This window comes from Lissotriton helveticus, chromosome 5_1 (genome assembly GCF_964261635.1).
Source record: "Lissotriton helveticus chromosome 5_1, aLisHel1.1, whole genome shotgun sequence".
NCBI lineage: Eukaryota > Metazoa > Chordata > Amphibia > Caudata > Salamandridae > Lissotriton > Lissotriton helveticus.
In genome coordinates this window covers 1,069,059,654-1,069,076,705 of record NC_136065.1, presented here as the reverse complement: position 1 = coordinate 1,069,076,705, position 17,052 = coordinate 1,069,059,654, and the positions used below count along the sequence as shown (strand labels likewise).

At 44.8% G+C, this 17,052-nt stretch overlaps 1 protein-coding gene across 2 annotated transcripts in view; it reads left to right on the top strand.

The window, feature by feature from the left end:
- Positions 1-17,052, top strand: part of LOC144753492 (solute carrier family 2, facilitated glucose transporter member 9-like) — a 349,607-nt gene that overhangs the window by 194,782 nt on the left and 137,773 nt on the right. The gene's annotated exons all lie outside the window — the stretch shown is intronic.

The window sequence follows — 17,052 nt, the reverse complement described above, 5'->3', positions numbered from 1 at the left end:
GTGCCTTAAATTCTCAGTAACCCCCAAAAGGGTGGTTTCAGTTGAGTGGTGGGCTCTGAATCCAGATAGAGATGGATGCAGATAGCCTGAACTCTCTACCAAATGAGATAATTGGGAATTAATGTGCCTCTCCAAGATTTTTGAGAAGATGGGCAACAGCGAGATGGGCCTGTAATTAGACAGGTTGGAAACATCCGCACCTACTTTTTTCAGCAAGGGAACTACCATCGCGTGTTTCCAGATCTGTGGAACACATGATTCTATCAGTGAAGTATTCAGTAATTTCATCAATACGCGACGGGAGTTTAAGTCAAGTTGTTTAAGAATTCTTGCTGGGAGAGGATCACAGGGAGAGCCAGATTTAATGCTCCTCAGGCAGTTAGCAAAGGAAACATCATCAAAAGGCAGCCACTCCGAAAGTTTGGTTGTCATAGGAACGTGGCAGTCTTGGGCTGGCACAGAGGTAGAGAAGGAATCTGCACTCAACGGTCGAAGACCCAATGAATCATAGATCCGTTCTACCTTGGTGATAAAAAACTCCGCAATGGAGTTACATTGTCCCTCATTCAAAGCTGGAAGTGCAGGAATGGAGTCTGCTCCTGTTAGTTTTTTCACCACAGAAAATAATGTGCGCGGGCAATTTTGGGCATGTGAGATGGTATTGGCGATATGAGCAGCTCTTGCAGTCTTGCATTGTTTATGGTAGTCTCTAAGGGCCACCTTATATGCCATCTTACGTGAGGGAGAATACGAACGTCTCCATTGTCTCTCGAGTGCCTTGCATTCGGATTTCGCAGTTTTTAAATTCCCCGAAAACCATGCTGCAGGGTGTCGATGGGACAGGGTGTGCAGAGGTGCAAGGGGAACGAGTTTATTCACAGCAGTAGTCAACCAATCGGAGACAGCTGCTTCCGATGCCAAAAGAGACGAATTAACATTTGGCAATGTGTTAGATAGGTGCCTATTAAACTCGATGATGTTAAGTTTACCCCAGCAACGTGATTTTTCACCTGAGATAGCATTAGGTGCTATGTTTGTAATGCACGAGAGAGAGAATTTGACTGCCATGTGATCTGACCATTCCAAAGGACGGGCAGCCGATTCACAGTCATACGCAAGATTAGACAGAACAGGGTCCAGCAAATGCCCTGCCGAATGAGTGGATCCGGAATTGCATAGCAAGATGTTAAGTGCTTCTAAATCCGCCAAAAAAGTTTTGCTAATTGGGCATAGGGGATCTTCAAGATGAAGATTCAGATCCCCCAGAATGGTAAAATTTGCGGCTTTTAGAATCAATGGGGCAATAGATTCCGAGAAAGACGTCACCCAGGAGTTGGAGTTTCCAGGGGGACGGTATATCAGTAAGCCGGATAAGGTCATCCGGGCATTGATAGCTAATTTAAATAGGGCAGCCTCACAACCTGGTAGCAAAAAAGGCTCAAATTTGCAAATGTAATTGGATTTGAATATTATAGCAATACCGCCACCCCTACCGATGTCTCTATCTCTATTCACCATGACATAGCCAGAGGGAATCGCAAAGGCAATGTCTGGTCCCGAGCATGCCTGAAGCCAAGTTTCCGTTAGGAAAATGGCGTCTGGTTTCTCATCCACAAGGAAGTCATAAATCTGATTTTGATGTTTAGGAAGGGATCGACAATTGATGCTCCAAAAATGCAGTTTGGGGTGAGTGAGGGGGGATTTCGTTGCAATCACTTTGTCCTGTTAAAAGTGGAAATTTCCTCCTTTTACATCTGCTCATCCTCCCCGGGGTAAATCCGCAATTATTGCAATGAAACCCCTGAATGGGGAAAGAGCAAGTTGAGCAATGAGTATTCAGCACATGTCTGTGAGAGAGCAGATCATCGGCCGCATAAGTTATAATCGAACCTGGAGAGGCTGGGATAGTGTCAGCAGAGGCAGAGTTGGAGGCCCCCTGGCCCGTCCTGACGTGGACGGGCGCAGACGGGCAGGACTTAGGCTCGACTTCGGCGCGACATAGGCGCGCCCGCTGCTCGCGTCCGCTGCGCGGAGAAGCTGCCATCTTGCTTTGTAGTCCCGTGGGCAGCGCAAAGGCGCTGGGACTTGTAGTTGTTAGATAATGAGTGGGGTTGCCGTGCAACAAAGAAGACAAGGGGCGTTTCCGGCCACAGCTCCCAATTTTGCTGTGTCAACACGGAGTAATGCATGCAATGTAAAGAGAAGGTTAGTGATAGTATTAAAATTCAAACAGGCGCAAATAAATTCCTAACTCAAAGTAAATTTTAAAATAGCGATGTAACTATCACCCGGCTTTCCGCCTCAGGTGTACTAATCTAGGCAAAGCGAAACAGTCTTCGGGAGCAACACAAGTAATCTGGGTGCCCCCGGTAGCAAGCCACAAGTTCTGAATGAAGCATTACCCTAGCGGTAAAAGCCAGTGCTAAAGTTATTGATGACAGAAAGTTTTTAAAGCAACCAAGGACAGATTAAATACCTAAAATGTGCTACTTATTTGAAGAAAGACCTAAAGCATGAGAAGGGCATTCGTAGGGCTCAAGAAGGTCAGATGGCGACCAGCAGTAGGAAAGAGTGAGAAGAGTTGGAGAAGTACTATTGAGTTGGAGACTATTGTCATTAGTGGTAGATTAGGAAGTCTGCGCCTGTGTTTTTAAATGAAACCTGATTGTCAAACAAAGATTTCAAAATGTATTCCTTTAAATAGTGGAGAGGTGTAGCTGCACTTCTAAATAAAGTATATACAGTTAAACTTTTAATTCTGAAACCTGTGGCTAAATGTAAGTTTTTCTCTTCTGGTGGCATAGGCTCAATGTTCCAATGTTTATAATTTCAGATTTGTCCAAACTCCAGTATTATCCAGCTAAGCATTATGTTGAATTATAACTTCAAAAGAACAAGTTACTTACCTTCGGTAACGCTTTTTCTGGTAGATACTATATCTGCCTGTGGATTCCTCACCTTGTGAATATCCCCTTGCGTCAGCAACATTCGGAAATTCTTTTTTTCGTAGCCTCGCGCCGACGTGGACTACTGACGTCATAGAGACACGACCTCGCTCGGGACTCCACTGACGTCACCGACGCCTATAATAGGCCAACGCCGGCGTGATGACATCAGTTCCGCCCTTTTTTCCGTGCCATCGAGGCACACGGACGGACCAATGACAGTAGAAATATACAAGTATACATAGTACACAATACTCAAGGCAAAACACACAGTGTTAAGCAAAAGCAGGAAAGCAATTGGAACATTTCCTTGACAACAAAATATATATACATTACATTACAGTAACTCCGGCATAGAAGAGTGGACAACGGGGAGGCGGGTGGGTCAGTGAGGAATCCACAGGCAGATATAGTATCTACCAGAAAAAGCGTTACCGAAGGTAAGTAACTTGTTCTTCTGATAGATACATCTGCCGTGTGGATTCCTCACCTTGTGAATAGAGTCCCACAGCAGTCACCACTCCCGGAGGAGGGTGTCCACTCTTCTAGACCAGGAAATCCTGAAGGACAGAGCGTGCAAAATGACCGTCCCTCCTCACTTCGGTATCCAAGCAGTAATGCTTCGCGAAAGTGTGGAGGGAAGACCAAGTTGCCGCCCTACAAATGTCCTCCACAGGTACACCTCTAGCCAATGCAGAGGATGAAGACTTAGCTCTTGTAGAATGAGCCCTTATACCCTCTGGTGGTTCCTTACCGGCCAAAGAGTAGCAGATCTTTATGCAGAGGACGATCCATCTCGATAAAGTTCTCTTATGGACCGCTCTTCCTTTCTTGCAGCCAGCAAATCCAACGAAGAGCTGGTCTTCCAAGCGAAAGTCCATGGATCTGTCCAAGTAAAAGGACACCGCCCTCTTAGGGTCCAGACGGTGCAGTCTCTCTTCCTCCTTGGAAGGGTGAGGGGGAGGATAGAAGGTAGGAAGGGTAATGGACTGACCAAGGTGGAAGGGAGTTACCACCTTAGGCAGAAAAGCAGCCCCGGTCCTAAGAACCATTCGTTCAGCATGAATGGTCAGGAATGGGGGCTTAGAACTAAGAGCTTGAAGCTCACTAACCCTCCTTGCCGAGGTTATTGCAACTAGGAAGACTGTCTTAAGGGTAAGAAACCTCATGGGACATTTATGAAGAGGCTCAAAGGGAGCACCCATCAAAAAGGTCAATACAAGATTTAAATCCCACTGAGGCACAATAAAAGGAGAAGGAGGGAACTTATTATTGAGACCATTCAAAAACCTTAAAACCACAGAAGACTTAAAAAGAGAAGGCTGGTCAGGCAAACAGAGAAATGCCGACAGCGCTGAAAGGTAACCCTTCACCGTGGCAACCGCAAGCCCCTGCTGCGCCAGAGAAAGGGCAAACTGGAGAACATTAGACAATTGGGCTTTCAAAGGGTCAATAGACCTTTCCCCACACCACGTGACAAATTTCGACCATCTATAAGAATAGATGGACTTAGTGGAGTCACGCCTGGCTGACAAGATGACATCCACAACGTCAGGCGGGAGGGAAAAGGAATTCAGGTTGCCCCGTTCAATCTCCAGGCATGAAGGTGCAATGTCTGGAGGTGGGGGTGTAGAACCTGCCCCTCCATCTGAGAGAGAAGGTCTGCCCTGAGAGGGAGACGGAGCGGCGGGTGAGAGGAGAGGTGGAGAAGATCTGTATACCACACCCTTCTTGGCCAGTCCGGGGCAACCAATATGACTTGGGCCCGGTCTTGGCGAATCTACCTCAGAACCCGAGGAATCAAGGGTATGGGAGGAAACGCGTAAAAGAGTTGACCTCTCCAACTCAACTGAAACGCGTCCCCCAAGGCTCCTTGCATCGGATACTGGAGACTGCAGAACGACAGGCAGTGCGCATTCTCGTAAGTGGCGAACGGGTCCACCCGAGGAGTTCCCCACATCTGAAAGATGTCGTGAACCACCTCCGGGTGAAGCCTCCACTCGTGGTCGGCAGAGAACTGCCGACTGAGACTGTCTGCACGAACGTTCAACACTACGGCCAGATGATTTGCCATCAGACAAATCTGATGGTCCTGAACCCAGGACCAGAGACGCAGGGCCTCTCTGCAGAGACACTGCGACCCTACTCCTCCCTGCTTGTTGATATACCACATCACGGTTGTGTTGTCCGTCAGGACTTGAACTGACTGACCGCGAAGGGAAGGGAGGAAGGCCTTTAGCGCTAAACGTATCGCCCGTAATTCTAGAAGGTTGATGTGAAGCAACCTTTCCTTTGGAGACCAAAGGCCCTTGACCTCCAGATCCCCCAGATGAGCACCCCACCCGAGAGTGGAGGCATCCGTTATCACTGTGGCCACCGATGGAGGCAGTTGGAAAGGTTTTCCTTGAGACAGGTTGCCTTCCACGCCCCACCAAGACAGATCCGCTGCAGCTTCTCTGGAGATCCTCACTGACTCTCTGAGATCTCCGTTGTGCTGATACCACTGCCTGCGGAGACACCACTGGAGCGCCCTCATGTGCCAGCGTGCATGGTTGACCAACAGAATGCATGAAGCCATCAGACCGAGCAGGCGAAGGACCTTCAGGACTGGAATGACCGCTCCATTGTAAAATAAAGGAATCATATCCCGAATGTCGCGAATCCTTTGAGGGGGAGGGAATGCACGACATACGGTTGTGTCCAGTACGGCACCTATGAACAGGTTGCGCTGGGAGGGCACCAGGTGAGACTTGGGCACATTTATCGAAAAACCCAACCTGTACAACAACTGGGTTGTCTCTTGCAGATGATGGAGCACTCTCTCTGACGACTCTGCCTTGATCAGCCAGTCGTCCAAATAAGGGAATACTGGAATCCCTGATCTCCTGAGATGCGCCGCCACCACTGCCATCACCTTGGTGAAGACTCGAGGTGCAGTAGTAAGACCAAACGGAAGGACCGCAAACTGGTAGTGCTGCGATCCCACCGTAAAACGGAGATACCTCCTGTGCGACTTCAGGATTGGGATATGAAAGTAAGCATCCTGCAAGTCGAGCGACACCATCCAGTCTTCTTCTTGCAGCGCCTGAAGAACCTGAGCAAGGGTGAGCATCTTGAATTTCTCCTGCCTCAGATAGAGATTCAAGATCCTGAGATCCAGGATTGGACGAAGTCTGCCATCCTTCTTCGGAATCAGGAAATACCGGGAGTAGCATCCCTGACCTCTCTCCTGCTCTGGGACCACCTCTATCGCACCCTTTCTTATCAGAGTCAACACTTCCTCCTGCAGAAGTGACAGATGTTCCTTGGAGCAATACCCTTGGCAAGGAGGGAAATTGGGAGGGAATTCCCGAAAGGGAAGGGCATATCCATTCTCTACAAGATTGAGAACCCAAAGATCTGATGTAACCGATTCCCAATCTTGTAGAAAATGGGTAAGCCGGCCCCCAACCGGACCGACATGATCCTGAATGTCGGATCTAGGCCTGCTTCTCAGGGGCTGGAGGGTTGGAGGAAGTGGAGGAGGAAGAGGCCTGACGTCCACGAGGACGTGCTCTCTGCTTTCCCCTATATGTCCTATATAAGGAGTTTTGCTGCTGCTGCTGTTGTGGTTGTTGATGCTGCTGGCCTTGCCGGAAATTCCGAAAGGAAGAGCGACCAAATCCCCTGAATCTTCTGCCAGTCGAAGAACCTCTCATTTGAAGACCTAAAGACTTGGCAGTCGCTCTACTATCCTTAAACCTCTCAAGGGCCGCATCAGCCTTCTTCCCAAAGAGGCCAGAACCATCGAAAGGAAGATCTAACAATGTTGCCTGAACATCCGCCGAAAGATTTCAACCAGGCGGACCTCCTAGTAACGACAGCAGTGCCCATAATGCGCGCCACAGAGTCTACAGTATCCAGGCCGCTCTGAATAACCTGACGAGCCGCCGCCTGAGCGTCAGAGATGACTTCCTCAAAGTCCTTCTTGCTGTCATCAGGAACTTTTGGAGCAAGAACACGCAAAGAATCCATGAGTGCGTGTAAATACCTCCCCATCAAACAAGTGGCATTTGATGACTTTAATGCCATACTGGAAGAGGAGAAGATCTTCTTTGCCACCTGATCCTGCTTCTTTGCCTCCTTCTCATAAGGAACCTGAGGGAAAGCACTAACGTTCTTTTTGGAACATGCAGCTGAATGACCAAACTCTCCGGTGAAGGGTGAGATGTTAAAAAGGCAGGGTCCTCAGGGGCAACCCTGTATCTTCTGGCTACACCTTTAGAGACAGCAGGAGCCGACAAAGGTTTTTTCCATACTTCCAAAATGGGCTCTGTCAGAGCATCATTAAAAGGAAGAAAAGGTTCCACCACTGAACTTGGAGAATGCAATACTTCAGTCAAAATATTAGATTTGAATTCTGCAGTAGGCAAAGTTAATTTAAGGAGATCGGCAGCCTTCCTCATAATTAAATGGTAGGGTTGAACATCCTTAGAGGGTGTACTAGAGCCTGAGGGTAAGAAATCCAGACTTCCTGCGTCTGCCAACTCCTCAAAATCATCTTCATCCAATTCACCTTCTTCAATGTCAGATTGTGAATCTAAGAACCTCCTTTCCTCCAAAAGTCGTTGAGCCTCTCTTCTGGATCTCATCTTGACACGCTTTGCCACCGGATCCACCACCGGCTCCGACTGATTCTGAATCGACGTCGGAATCTAACTCGATGGCTCGGAGGGATGTGTTCGAGGCCGATTCGGAGCAGGCGAAGCCGGGATCGGCATCGATGGCTTCGGTGGAGGTGGAAAATGCCACGGCGGTGTCGGGGCCGGCATGTAAGGCATAAATGGAGCCAGAGGATAGGAGTGAGGAACTCTTAAGTTAAAAGCTAGAGGACCCATGGGACCCGAAGGTGCACCAGAGGGGTACCACGCCCTTGAAAAGACCCCATACATTGCATTGAGAAACGCAGATGGGTCTTGGCCTGGTGCAGGAAAGGGCGGTTGAAAACCCTCAGGCCTGTCTCGAGGAGTGCTAGGATTCGGCTCATTTTATAGGCACGGAATCCCCATCCTCTCTAAGTTCTTCCTCATCTCGGGCCGGGGACGGCGCCGGAGATGGATTCGGAGACGGATTCGGAGCCGGAGTCGCAATCGGAGCCGGAGACGGCGCCAGAGACTCAGATGGAGAAGCCTCACCTTCAGGTTCTGGATCCGAAACTTCAAGAGTCACCACCTTCGAACGTACCTTCTTCGGTGACCCCGACCTCGATTCCTTACCAGAACGACGTCGGGATTCATGTCGCCTCTTCTTATGTTTTCTCTTCTTTGAAACATGATCCAAAGCCGACTTCGAGGATGACGTCCCCCGAGATCTAGATCTCGACCTCGATCTTGACTTCGACCTCGCCCTTCAAGAACGGGACCTCGACGATTTCTCCTTTCCAGCTTTCATCTTAGCTACCAGGAGCTTCGCCTCTCTCTCCCTCAGGGCCTTCGGGTTCATCTTCTTACACGAAGAGCAGTCATCCACATCATGGTCCGAGCTCAAGCACCAGATGCAGTCGCTGTGTGGGTCGGTAATGGACATCATTTTGCCGCATTCTCTGCATTGCTTGAAGCCGGTCTTTTTTTAAGACATTGTCGAAGATACAGGATACAGAGAAGCAGAAAATGGTAACAATATAGACAACAAAGTATCCGTTGGCTACAGAGATTCCTGATAACCGTTAGCGTCGACGACGCGGAAAAAAAGGAACTGATGTCATCACGCCGGCGTGGGCCTATTATAGGCGTCGGTGACGTCAGCGGAGTCGCGAGTGAGGTCGTGTCTCTATGACGTCAGTAGTCCACGTCGGCGCGAGGCTACGAAAAAAAGAATTTCCGAATGTTGCTGACGCAAGGGGATATTCACAAGGTGAGGAATCCACAGGCAGATGTATCTATCAGAAAGCAGCTGTACGAACATTAAAAAAATTAGGTTCTTCATTATTTCATCATAATTTTATCAAAAACAAGCAAAACAATGCATTTTCAAGATATCTCCCAACACATGTTAAGAGCAGTATGCGATGCAACAGCTAAGTAGTAACAGATTCATGTCGTGATTTTCAATGATTAATCGAAATGACAATTCGTCTGTTAAATACTTCCTCTTCTTTTGACCCAAGGCATTTTTTCACATAAATGAAGACCAATGTTTGCTGCCATAAAAGCAGGTTAAAGTAGCACTCAGGTCAACGAAAAGAGAGAAGACCCCAACAAGTTCCAGGGAACAGGGTACTTAAGACAATGTAAAGTCAAAGGGCTATCCCTGGAAGAGATAGTGTGAAGGGAGACTATCTCGTTCACTCACAGTATGTACTATAGTTACTATTCAAATCACTGGTCACAAACTAGTTTATAACGTTCAGTCTTTTTATTAAAAAACATATTTGTTAAAATTTTAGTATAGAGTCGATTGGATTCTACTGAAAACATATGAAATAAAAACATCTCAGACTATACAATAGATTAAAAAGAAATTTGAAACATTTTCACATTTATACAGCATATCAAAGGAAAACAGAATACATTCTCTAAGTCTTCAACACAATCCTACCTATGACAAAGAAGAACTTTTATAAAAAAGAATAAAAAAGGAAAAACCCCTACTATAAATGGAACACCTAATGTTGTTACAGATTGTCAGATTCAATAGCCTATACAATAACTCATTCGGATTTCCAGTATTACAATATGCAAAATATCTGGAATCCTCTGGGCTTGAATTCTATTAGGAACAAAAGCGTTGACGCGTTTCTGTGTATCGGCCCGTGGATGTGGTCACACCTTCATCAGGACAACTCAAATGCGTTTGGGGTCATCTGATTCATTTAACAGATATCCTTTCTGTGTGTTAGAGAAATATCAATCAGTATATTATAACTTTTGTGTTTCGACATCATCTTCTAACTTTATTACCACAGATCTGTAAGTTAATTTATAGCACTATATTAAGTATCTGTGTGCATTCAAATATACATTCCTCTTGCAGTGTTGGCCTACTTATTCAAATGATTTCATCACACTTATTTTCTTTACCTTGATTTTTCTCATTCTCTCTGAATTCTATATCATATTGCACATGTTCATTTACTGATCCCTCCGTTATAATATTTATTTATTTATTTATTTAAGCTTTTATCGCGCACAGCTACCCACAGTGGGTTTCCCGGCGCCAGGGATAGACTGTAGAAGAAAGGACGGTGCAGCACCTGACTTGAGGCCACAACCAACTATTGGCTACGCTTAGTGAAAAGTAGTGTCTTCAGAGCCCTACGGAAGCGTAGTAAGTTGGTCTTTAACTTTAGTGCCAGTGGGAGGGAGTTCCAATATTTAGGGCCAAAAATAGAAAAGGAACGGCCTCCCATAGTATAATAATATAGTCGGTGACCAGCTCTGCTATATCTATACTACCATTCCCTCAGGTATACTGACCTTTAATTAAGGATTGTGGCTTTCTCGTCTGTGTTACACAATTTCCACATACAGTCAGACACTGGATTTGATCGATTCGATACTGGCTCTGATTTGATCTAATGACAAAGTATGTAAAAGTATGGATAACTATTAGTCTGGCCTCATATTGCCTAATTTTATATATATATATGAGCATAATTTACGAATATTTGCATTACCGATGTTTCTTAAAGTAGGTTTGTAGATGTAATTTCCTTGGTTCATTAGTTAAAAGCCGGTTATAGAGCTTCTGGGTAATATCCTCACTCTGTTTCAAAAGGGGAACCCCTGATAAAAAACAATATGGGCAAACATCTTTAGTTGTATTTCATTATTTCAAACCTTTGTGGGCCCTAGATGTTTAGTCGATTCTATACATACCTCCTGTTGTTAGGGGTTTTCCTTCCCCGTGATTTTTCTTCTGTTACTGGACCACCCCTCGCCTCTTGATAACGGTTTGTGGGCACTCCAATAGATCTGTGGGGGAGGTGAGTCACATAGTTTACCGTTTCTGAGGAATCATTATGTCCCTCATCGGTATGAGACAACCGTCATACTACTCTTCTAAGTTGCCTGATATTGTGGAATTCTCATGTCAGTTATATTAGTTAAAATCTAACGTTTTCTACTCCACCATGTGCCCTGCTAGACATTTTTATTTACCGATAGGGTATTTTATTTTATTTTATGACATACCCACCCTTTTTCCCTTCCTCGATTATTATTGGCCTCGGGGTCGATTTTTTTTTTTCTTTTTTTACTGTTCTCTGGTCCATTTATTATTCACCCTTCGTATCTATTACCCTCTATTCTAGTTCAAGGCATTTTGTTTATGATATATAATAATCGAGGAAGGGAAAAAGGGTGGGTATGTCAAAAAATAAAATACCCTGTCGGCAAATAAAAATTAATCAGATGACCCCAAACAAATTTGAGTTGTCCTGATGAAGGTGTGACCACATCCACGGGCTGATACACCGAAACGTGTCGACGCTTTTGTTCCTAATAGAATTCAAGCCCAGGGGATTCCAGATATTTTGCATAATGTAATACTGGAAATCCGAATGAGTTATTGTGTAGGCTATTGAATCTGACAATCTGTAACAACATTAGGTGTTCCATTTATAGTAGGGGTTTTTCCTTTTTTATTCTTTTTATAAAAGTTCTTCTTTGTCATAGGTAGGATTGTGTTGAAGACTTAGAGAATGTATTCTGTTTTCCTTTGATATGCTGTATAAATGTGAAAATGTTTCAAATTTCTATTTAATCTATTGTATAGTCTGAGATGTTTTTATTTCATATGTTTTCAGTAGAATCTAATCGACTCTATACTGAAATTTTAACAAATATGTTTTTTAATAAAAAGACTGTGAACGTTATAAACTAGTTTGTGACCAGTGATTTGATAAGTAACTATAGTACATACTGTGAGTGAACGAGATAGTCTCCCTTCACACAATCTCTTCCAGGGATAGTCCTTTAAAGTAGCACTCACAGAGCAGCACATAACTTGTCACGTGAATTTTCTTTAGTAAGGCCCATAGCATTGTGGTAGGTGGAATCTTGTATCTTTCATTTTATTATACAATATTTATAAATAAAATGATGATGGATGTTCAATTAGGTAATTTCCTTTCATTTCAATTATTAGTACATTTCAGTTTTCACTGAGGTACTCTCCTGACATGACATGAGGAGTATTTCACGAGGTGGGGCCCTCAAATGCATTGTGAAATGATCTAGTCCTTTTAGGAATAAGGCAATTAATAACATTCCCAACCTCTAAGGAAAATATATAATGATGTACTCGCAGGCCCTTTACTAACACTCCGACAAAATATACTCGTAGTGTATGTACAACACCTCTTCCCACATAAATCTTATGAATGAATTTGGGTTTTATAAATCGCATAGCTACTCCTAATAGAAGTGTCCCAGCCCTGAGAAGTCCGAGGCAACTGAAGAAAGCAGATATGGTGAGCAGCTTAAAAAAGCCAGGTCTTCAGATTTTTCCAAAACTGAGTCTATGACAGAGATGGCCTCAACTGCAGCGGAAGAGAATTCCAGAGTTTAGATCCAAGAAAGCGAAAAGATATTTCGCCAGAGCGAGCTTTGTTGATTCTGGGCACCTGGATTAATAGTGCCTCTGAGGACCTGAGGCACCTCTTAGGAGAGTAAAAAGTGAGAAGAGTATGCAGGTAAGTAGCCCAAATGTTCTATGACTCCTATAACAGTAGGCTTTAATAGAGAGGTGCTTCTCCACCGTGAGCCAGTGCAGTTTCTGAGGTGCCATACCCATAGATTCACACTTAGGGAGTTCGAGCAGAAAGCGAGCCGTCAAGTTTTGCACTCGATTGGAGTCTCTTGATCCTAGCCTGAAAAACTCCCAGATATAAGATGTTGCAGTAGTCCACCTGAGAGGTCACTAAAGCCTGAATCACTGTCTTCTGGGCTAAGATCGGTAGAAGATTAATAAAATGTTTAAGAGATTTAATAATGCCAAAACACTTGCTCGCTAAGGTTGTGATTTGACCCTCGAAAGTGAGTTTGATGGCAAACCATAAACCCAAGTTTTTGACCTTGGGTTTAGGCTGATGAAGGGGACCCAGAGACTGAAGCACCAAGCTGGGGACTATATCGAGGGCTGCTTGCCAAGGATCAGGACCTCCGTCTTACTTGCGTTTAACTTCAAGAAGTTTAGGCCCATCCAGTGAGACACCTCTTGCAAGCAAGCCCTCGGAGCGTCGGCAGCAGCAGCAGAATAATGGGACAAGTTAATGATCAACTGGGTATAGTATTTCAAAGTAATGTCGCACGATAATGTCTGATGGGGTAGACTTACAAATTAAATGGGTTAGGGCTCAGCAAGGAGCCCTGTGGAACCCCTGTGACAGAGGAACCACATTGGAACAGAAAGGCTTCTGGTGGACCTGGAAAGTGTGTCCATTCAGGAAAGATGCCAGCCACCTTAAGGCTTTATGGCCAACACTGTAACTCCAAAACTGCTCTAGGAGGCAGCTGTGAGATACAGTGACAAAGGCCACACTTATGTCTAGTACCAGTAGAGCTGCAGTGTCCCTAATGTCCATATTCTGACGCATGGATTCTGAAGCTAATAGAGCGGACTCTGTACTGTACCGAGGGCGGAAGCCAGATTGTGTTCTGTGTAAATGATCCCTCTCCTCAATGAAACCTGACACTTGCTGATTGATGTGTTTTTCAGCCACTTTAGATAAAAAAGGAAGTAAAGAAATGTTTCCAGTCAAGAGGTACCTAAGCAGCTTCAAAAGAACTCTAAGCAATTCCTTGAATACAGGAAAGAGTTTGGTAGCCCCACACCAAGATACTAGGAGTAGTCAAAAGGAGAACCCGACTTAATAGAAGACATGCACATCTTCAGCTCTTCCCCGCCGATGGGTTTAAACTGGAGCAGGCAATTTCTTTCATTAGGAGGTTCAAACCATGTGTCACGATAAAGGACATTTCTAGCTGCCTCTGGAAAAGAAGAGTAAATGGTGGCTACTTTAACTGAGAAGAAATCTGCCAATGTGTCATGGCTCTCCTCCGATGATAGCGTTACTGCAGAAATTCGATCCAGCGATGTTCATGCTTTGCCAACAGAGAAAATCGCTGTGGAGGAATTTTGAGCCATCTCCATTTTATTTGCATAAAATTGACACCACACCAGCCTGATGCAACCATGGTAGGATTGTAGAAACCGATCGATAGACCGCCTTCTAATCATATAAAAAGTCTTAATCCATATGCACTTACAGCTTGTCCTAAGTATGGGCAATTCCTCATTTAACCAATCCGGCATGGGTCCAGTTCTGCGAGCCATTTTCTCTACCACTGGTGCAATGGATCCAGTGCTCCCAAAATCCAGTCACCAGCCTCTGTGTTGGCTACAGTGGGACAGCTATCAAGTATAGGCCAGTTCGCAGCGAGCACTGTGGTGAAATTTGGAGAGGTAACCTTAGCCAATCTCCGAGTTTTCTGCTTAGATCCAAAAGAAGCCTTCAAAGGAATGTTGTGAGAAATTCAAAAGAGAATAGGCTCATTGTCAGACCAGACCAGCAGCAGGGGTGGCCTGACTACTAAATCAACAAGATTAGAAAAAAATAGAATCCAACGTATGCCCACACTTGTGTGTAGGCCCAGAGACCAGCTGAGGCAGCTGAAGACTGGCTAAGTTCACTACAATTGCTGAAGCTAGAGGACACGCATCTTCACAGTGAAGATTAATGTCCACAACCACTGTAAAGTAAGAAAAGTGTAGAACGAGTGTGGGCAAGACATCTGTCAAAGAAGAGCTAAAACTAGCAGCAGGACTTGGTTGCCGATATATCCAAATCCCTGCAAAGGTAAGATTATTTGAATAGGTCAGGGAGAAAAGCGCAGCCTTGCAGCCGGCTATGGCTACTGTAGTAAAGCTACAATTTAGGAACGGTTTAAAAATGATAGCAATACCCGCACCACGTTGAAATTGCCTATCCAGCCTTGCTAACCTATAACGTGGCGGGACCGCTGTCAAAATGTCAGTCTCCCAATTTTCTGAGAGCCATGTTTAAGTCAAGAAAATTTCACCAGGACCATGATCAGATATAAAGTCAAACCATTCGAATTTGTGCTGCACTAGGGAGCAACCGTTTAAAGAGAAGAAAAAAGCTTTGAATAAAACCTGGGGAGGCTCACCACCCTTTACAAAAGAAGTAGTCTTTGACTTCAGGTCAGCACTTACCTTTGGGACTGAGGCCAATGTCGCTGAAAACTCAGACACAGTTCTCACGTGCCTGGATCCTGCTATCCAGGTCCAGTGTCTGATAGAAGAATGAGGGAGCAAGGCTGCTAACAGCCTGAGTTCTGCTGATGAATATTGCTTAAAAGCTAGAGCACACAGGCAGGGGTCCTGGCTCCTGGTTTAATCAGGGCACCGACCGGCGCACATGCAGAAATACCCTGTTTAAATAGCTCACCTCTAAGGGGGCGTGGCAAAGGTGAAGAACGCCAAAAAACACACAAGGGAGAAACAAAAAACAAACTAGAGCCCAGCAACTCCCCTCCCTTCTGGCAGGCTACTCTACCAGGAAGACGTACTGGTAGATGAAAGTGAACTCAAATAAAAGGTGACAGTTAAAACGCATAAAAACCACACAAAGGGTAGCCTGGCCTCAAAATGGCTTCCAACGGTGACTGAGCTAGGCAACTCTGACACGACTGTGCTACAACGAAAGAAATTAATTTCCAATAGTAAACAGCACAAGAGTGTTTTGTGCTGCCCTCGGGAGCTTCCAACCATGCGCAGACTCGGATACCATCTTTAAATAGCGCACCTCTAGTTACAAAACTAAATAAATCTTGCTATTCACAGTCCTAGGATGCTTGTTTCCAGTCCAGGGAGGACCTGGCCTCGCAGTTCGGGCTGGCCTGTTCCCATTCCCGCTGGGCGCAGGGTCAAGACTGATTTGCATATGGCTAGGTCCAAACTGGAATGGCAAGGTGATCAAAAAAACGATGGCTTTAGTCCCAGATCTCTGTACTGGAGTGAATGTATGACCTTGTTCTGCAATCTGTCCATCAATTGTTCTTTTTGTAGAATACAAAGTGTAGCACCTTTTAGTCTATTTAATTTACACTTTTTAAAACATATGTCTTTTTTTAGCATGAATACATACATTAATCTATATTTCTAGTAGTTATTTAATAAATTGTTTTCCTTGGGTGTGGCATGGTTCCATACAGTAACTTTGCAGCACTGGCAAGTAGATGGTAGTGAGTTACACCCTTGAATACTCCAAGCAGGCATGCTAGATGATGCTTTTGTAGGGGGTTAGTGAGGCTTATTTATGTCACTAGTTGTTAGAGGATTTAAATAGGCTTCTTGCGCTTTTGATTTGGCACCAGATGTACTAAGCTTTTTTATGTTTGCAAAGGCTCCAATTCACTTAACTGGAGTCTTTGAGACCACAAAATAAGTTTTTGGTATCTACCAAACCCAAATAGTAATTCGGTAATATGTTACTGAATCACAATTTGGGTTTGCGAGTACGTACTGAATTGATATTTGGAATGGGTATGTTTTGAGGCATCCCTTCCAAATAGCGATTCACAATGGATGTAATGTTTAGCGATCAAACAACGGTCGCAAAACCTATTTTACCAACTTCACAAAGGTAGTGCCAACCCCTTCACAATCTGGACGGGGTCCTTAAAGGACCCCATCCCTTTCATGAATATTGACTACAAAAATATATAGGTGTAGGCAGCAGTCCATTGGACCACTGCTTACTTCTAGGTTGTGAAACTTTGTTCTTTCTCAATGTATCCTACTTGAGGAAAATGGAATGTATTGTAAAAAACAGATTGCTTTATTTAAAGGCTAACACAGGCAGTGGTGGCCTGCTCACTCCAGCAGCCCACCATCCCTGTGATGGCAGTGAATAGAAGCAGATTGTGATTTACGACCTACCTCGTTAATATCCATGAGGCATGTCACATTGTGACCCACTACTATTCAGTATTTTGTGAAATTAAGTATTACTTAAGTTTGGTTGCACAATAGCATAGGTTCTGCATAAAGATGGTGCACAAATTGATCCACTTTTTCTGCATTCTATCTTCATACCTCTGGT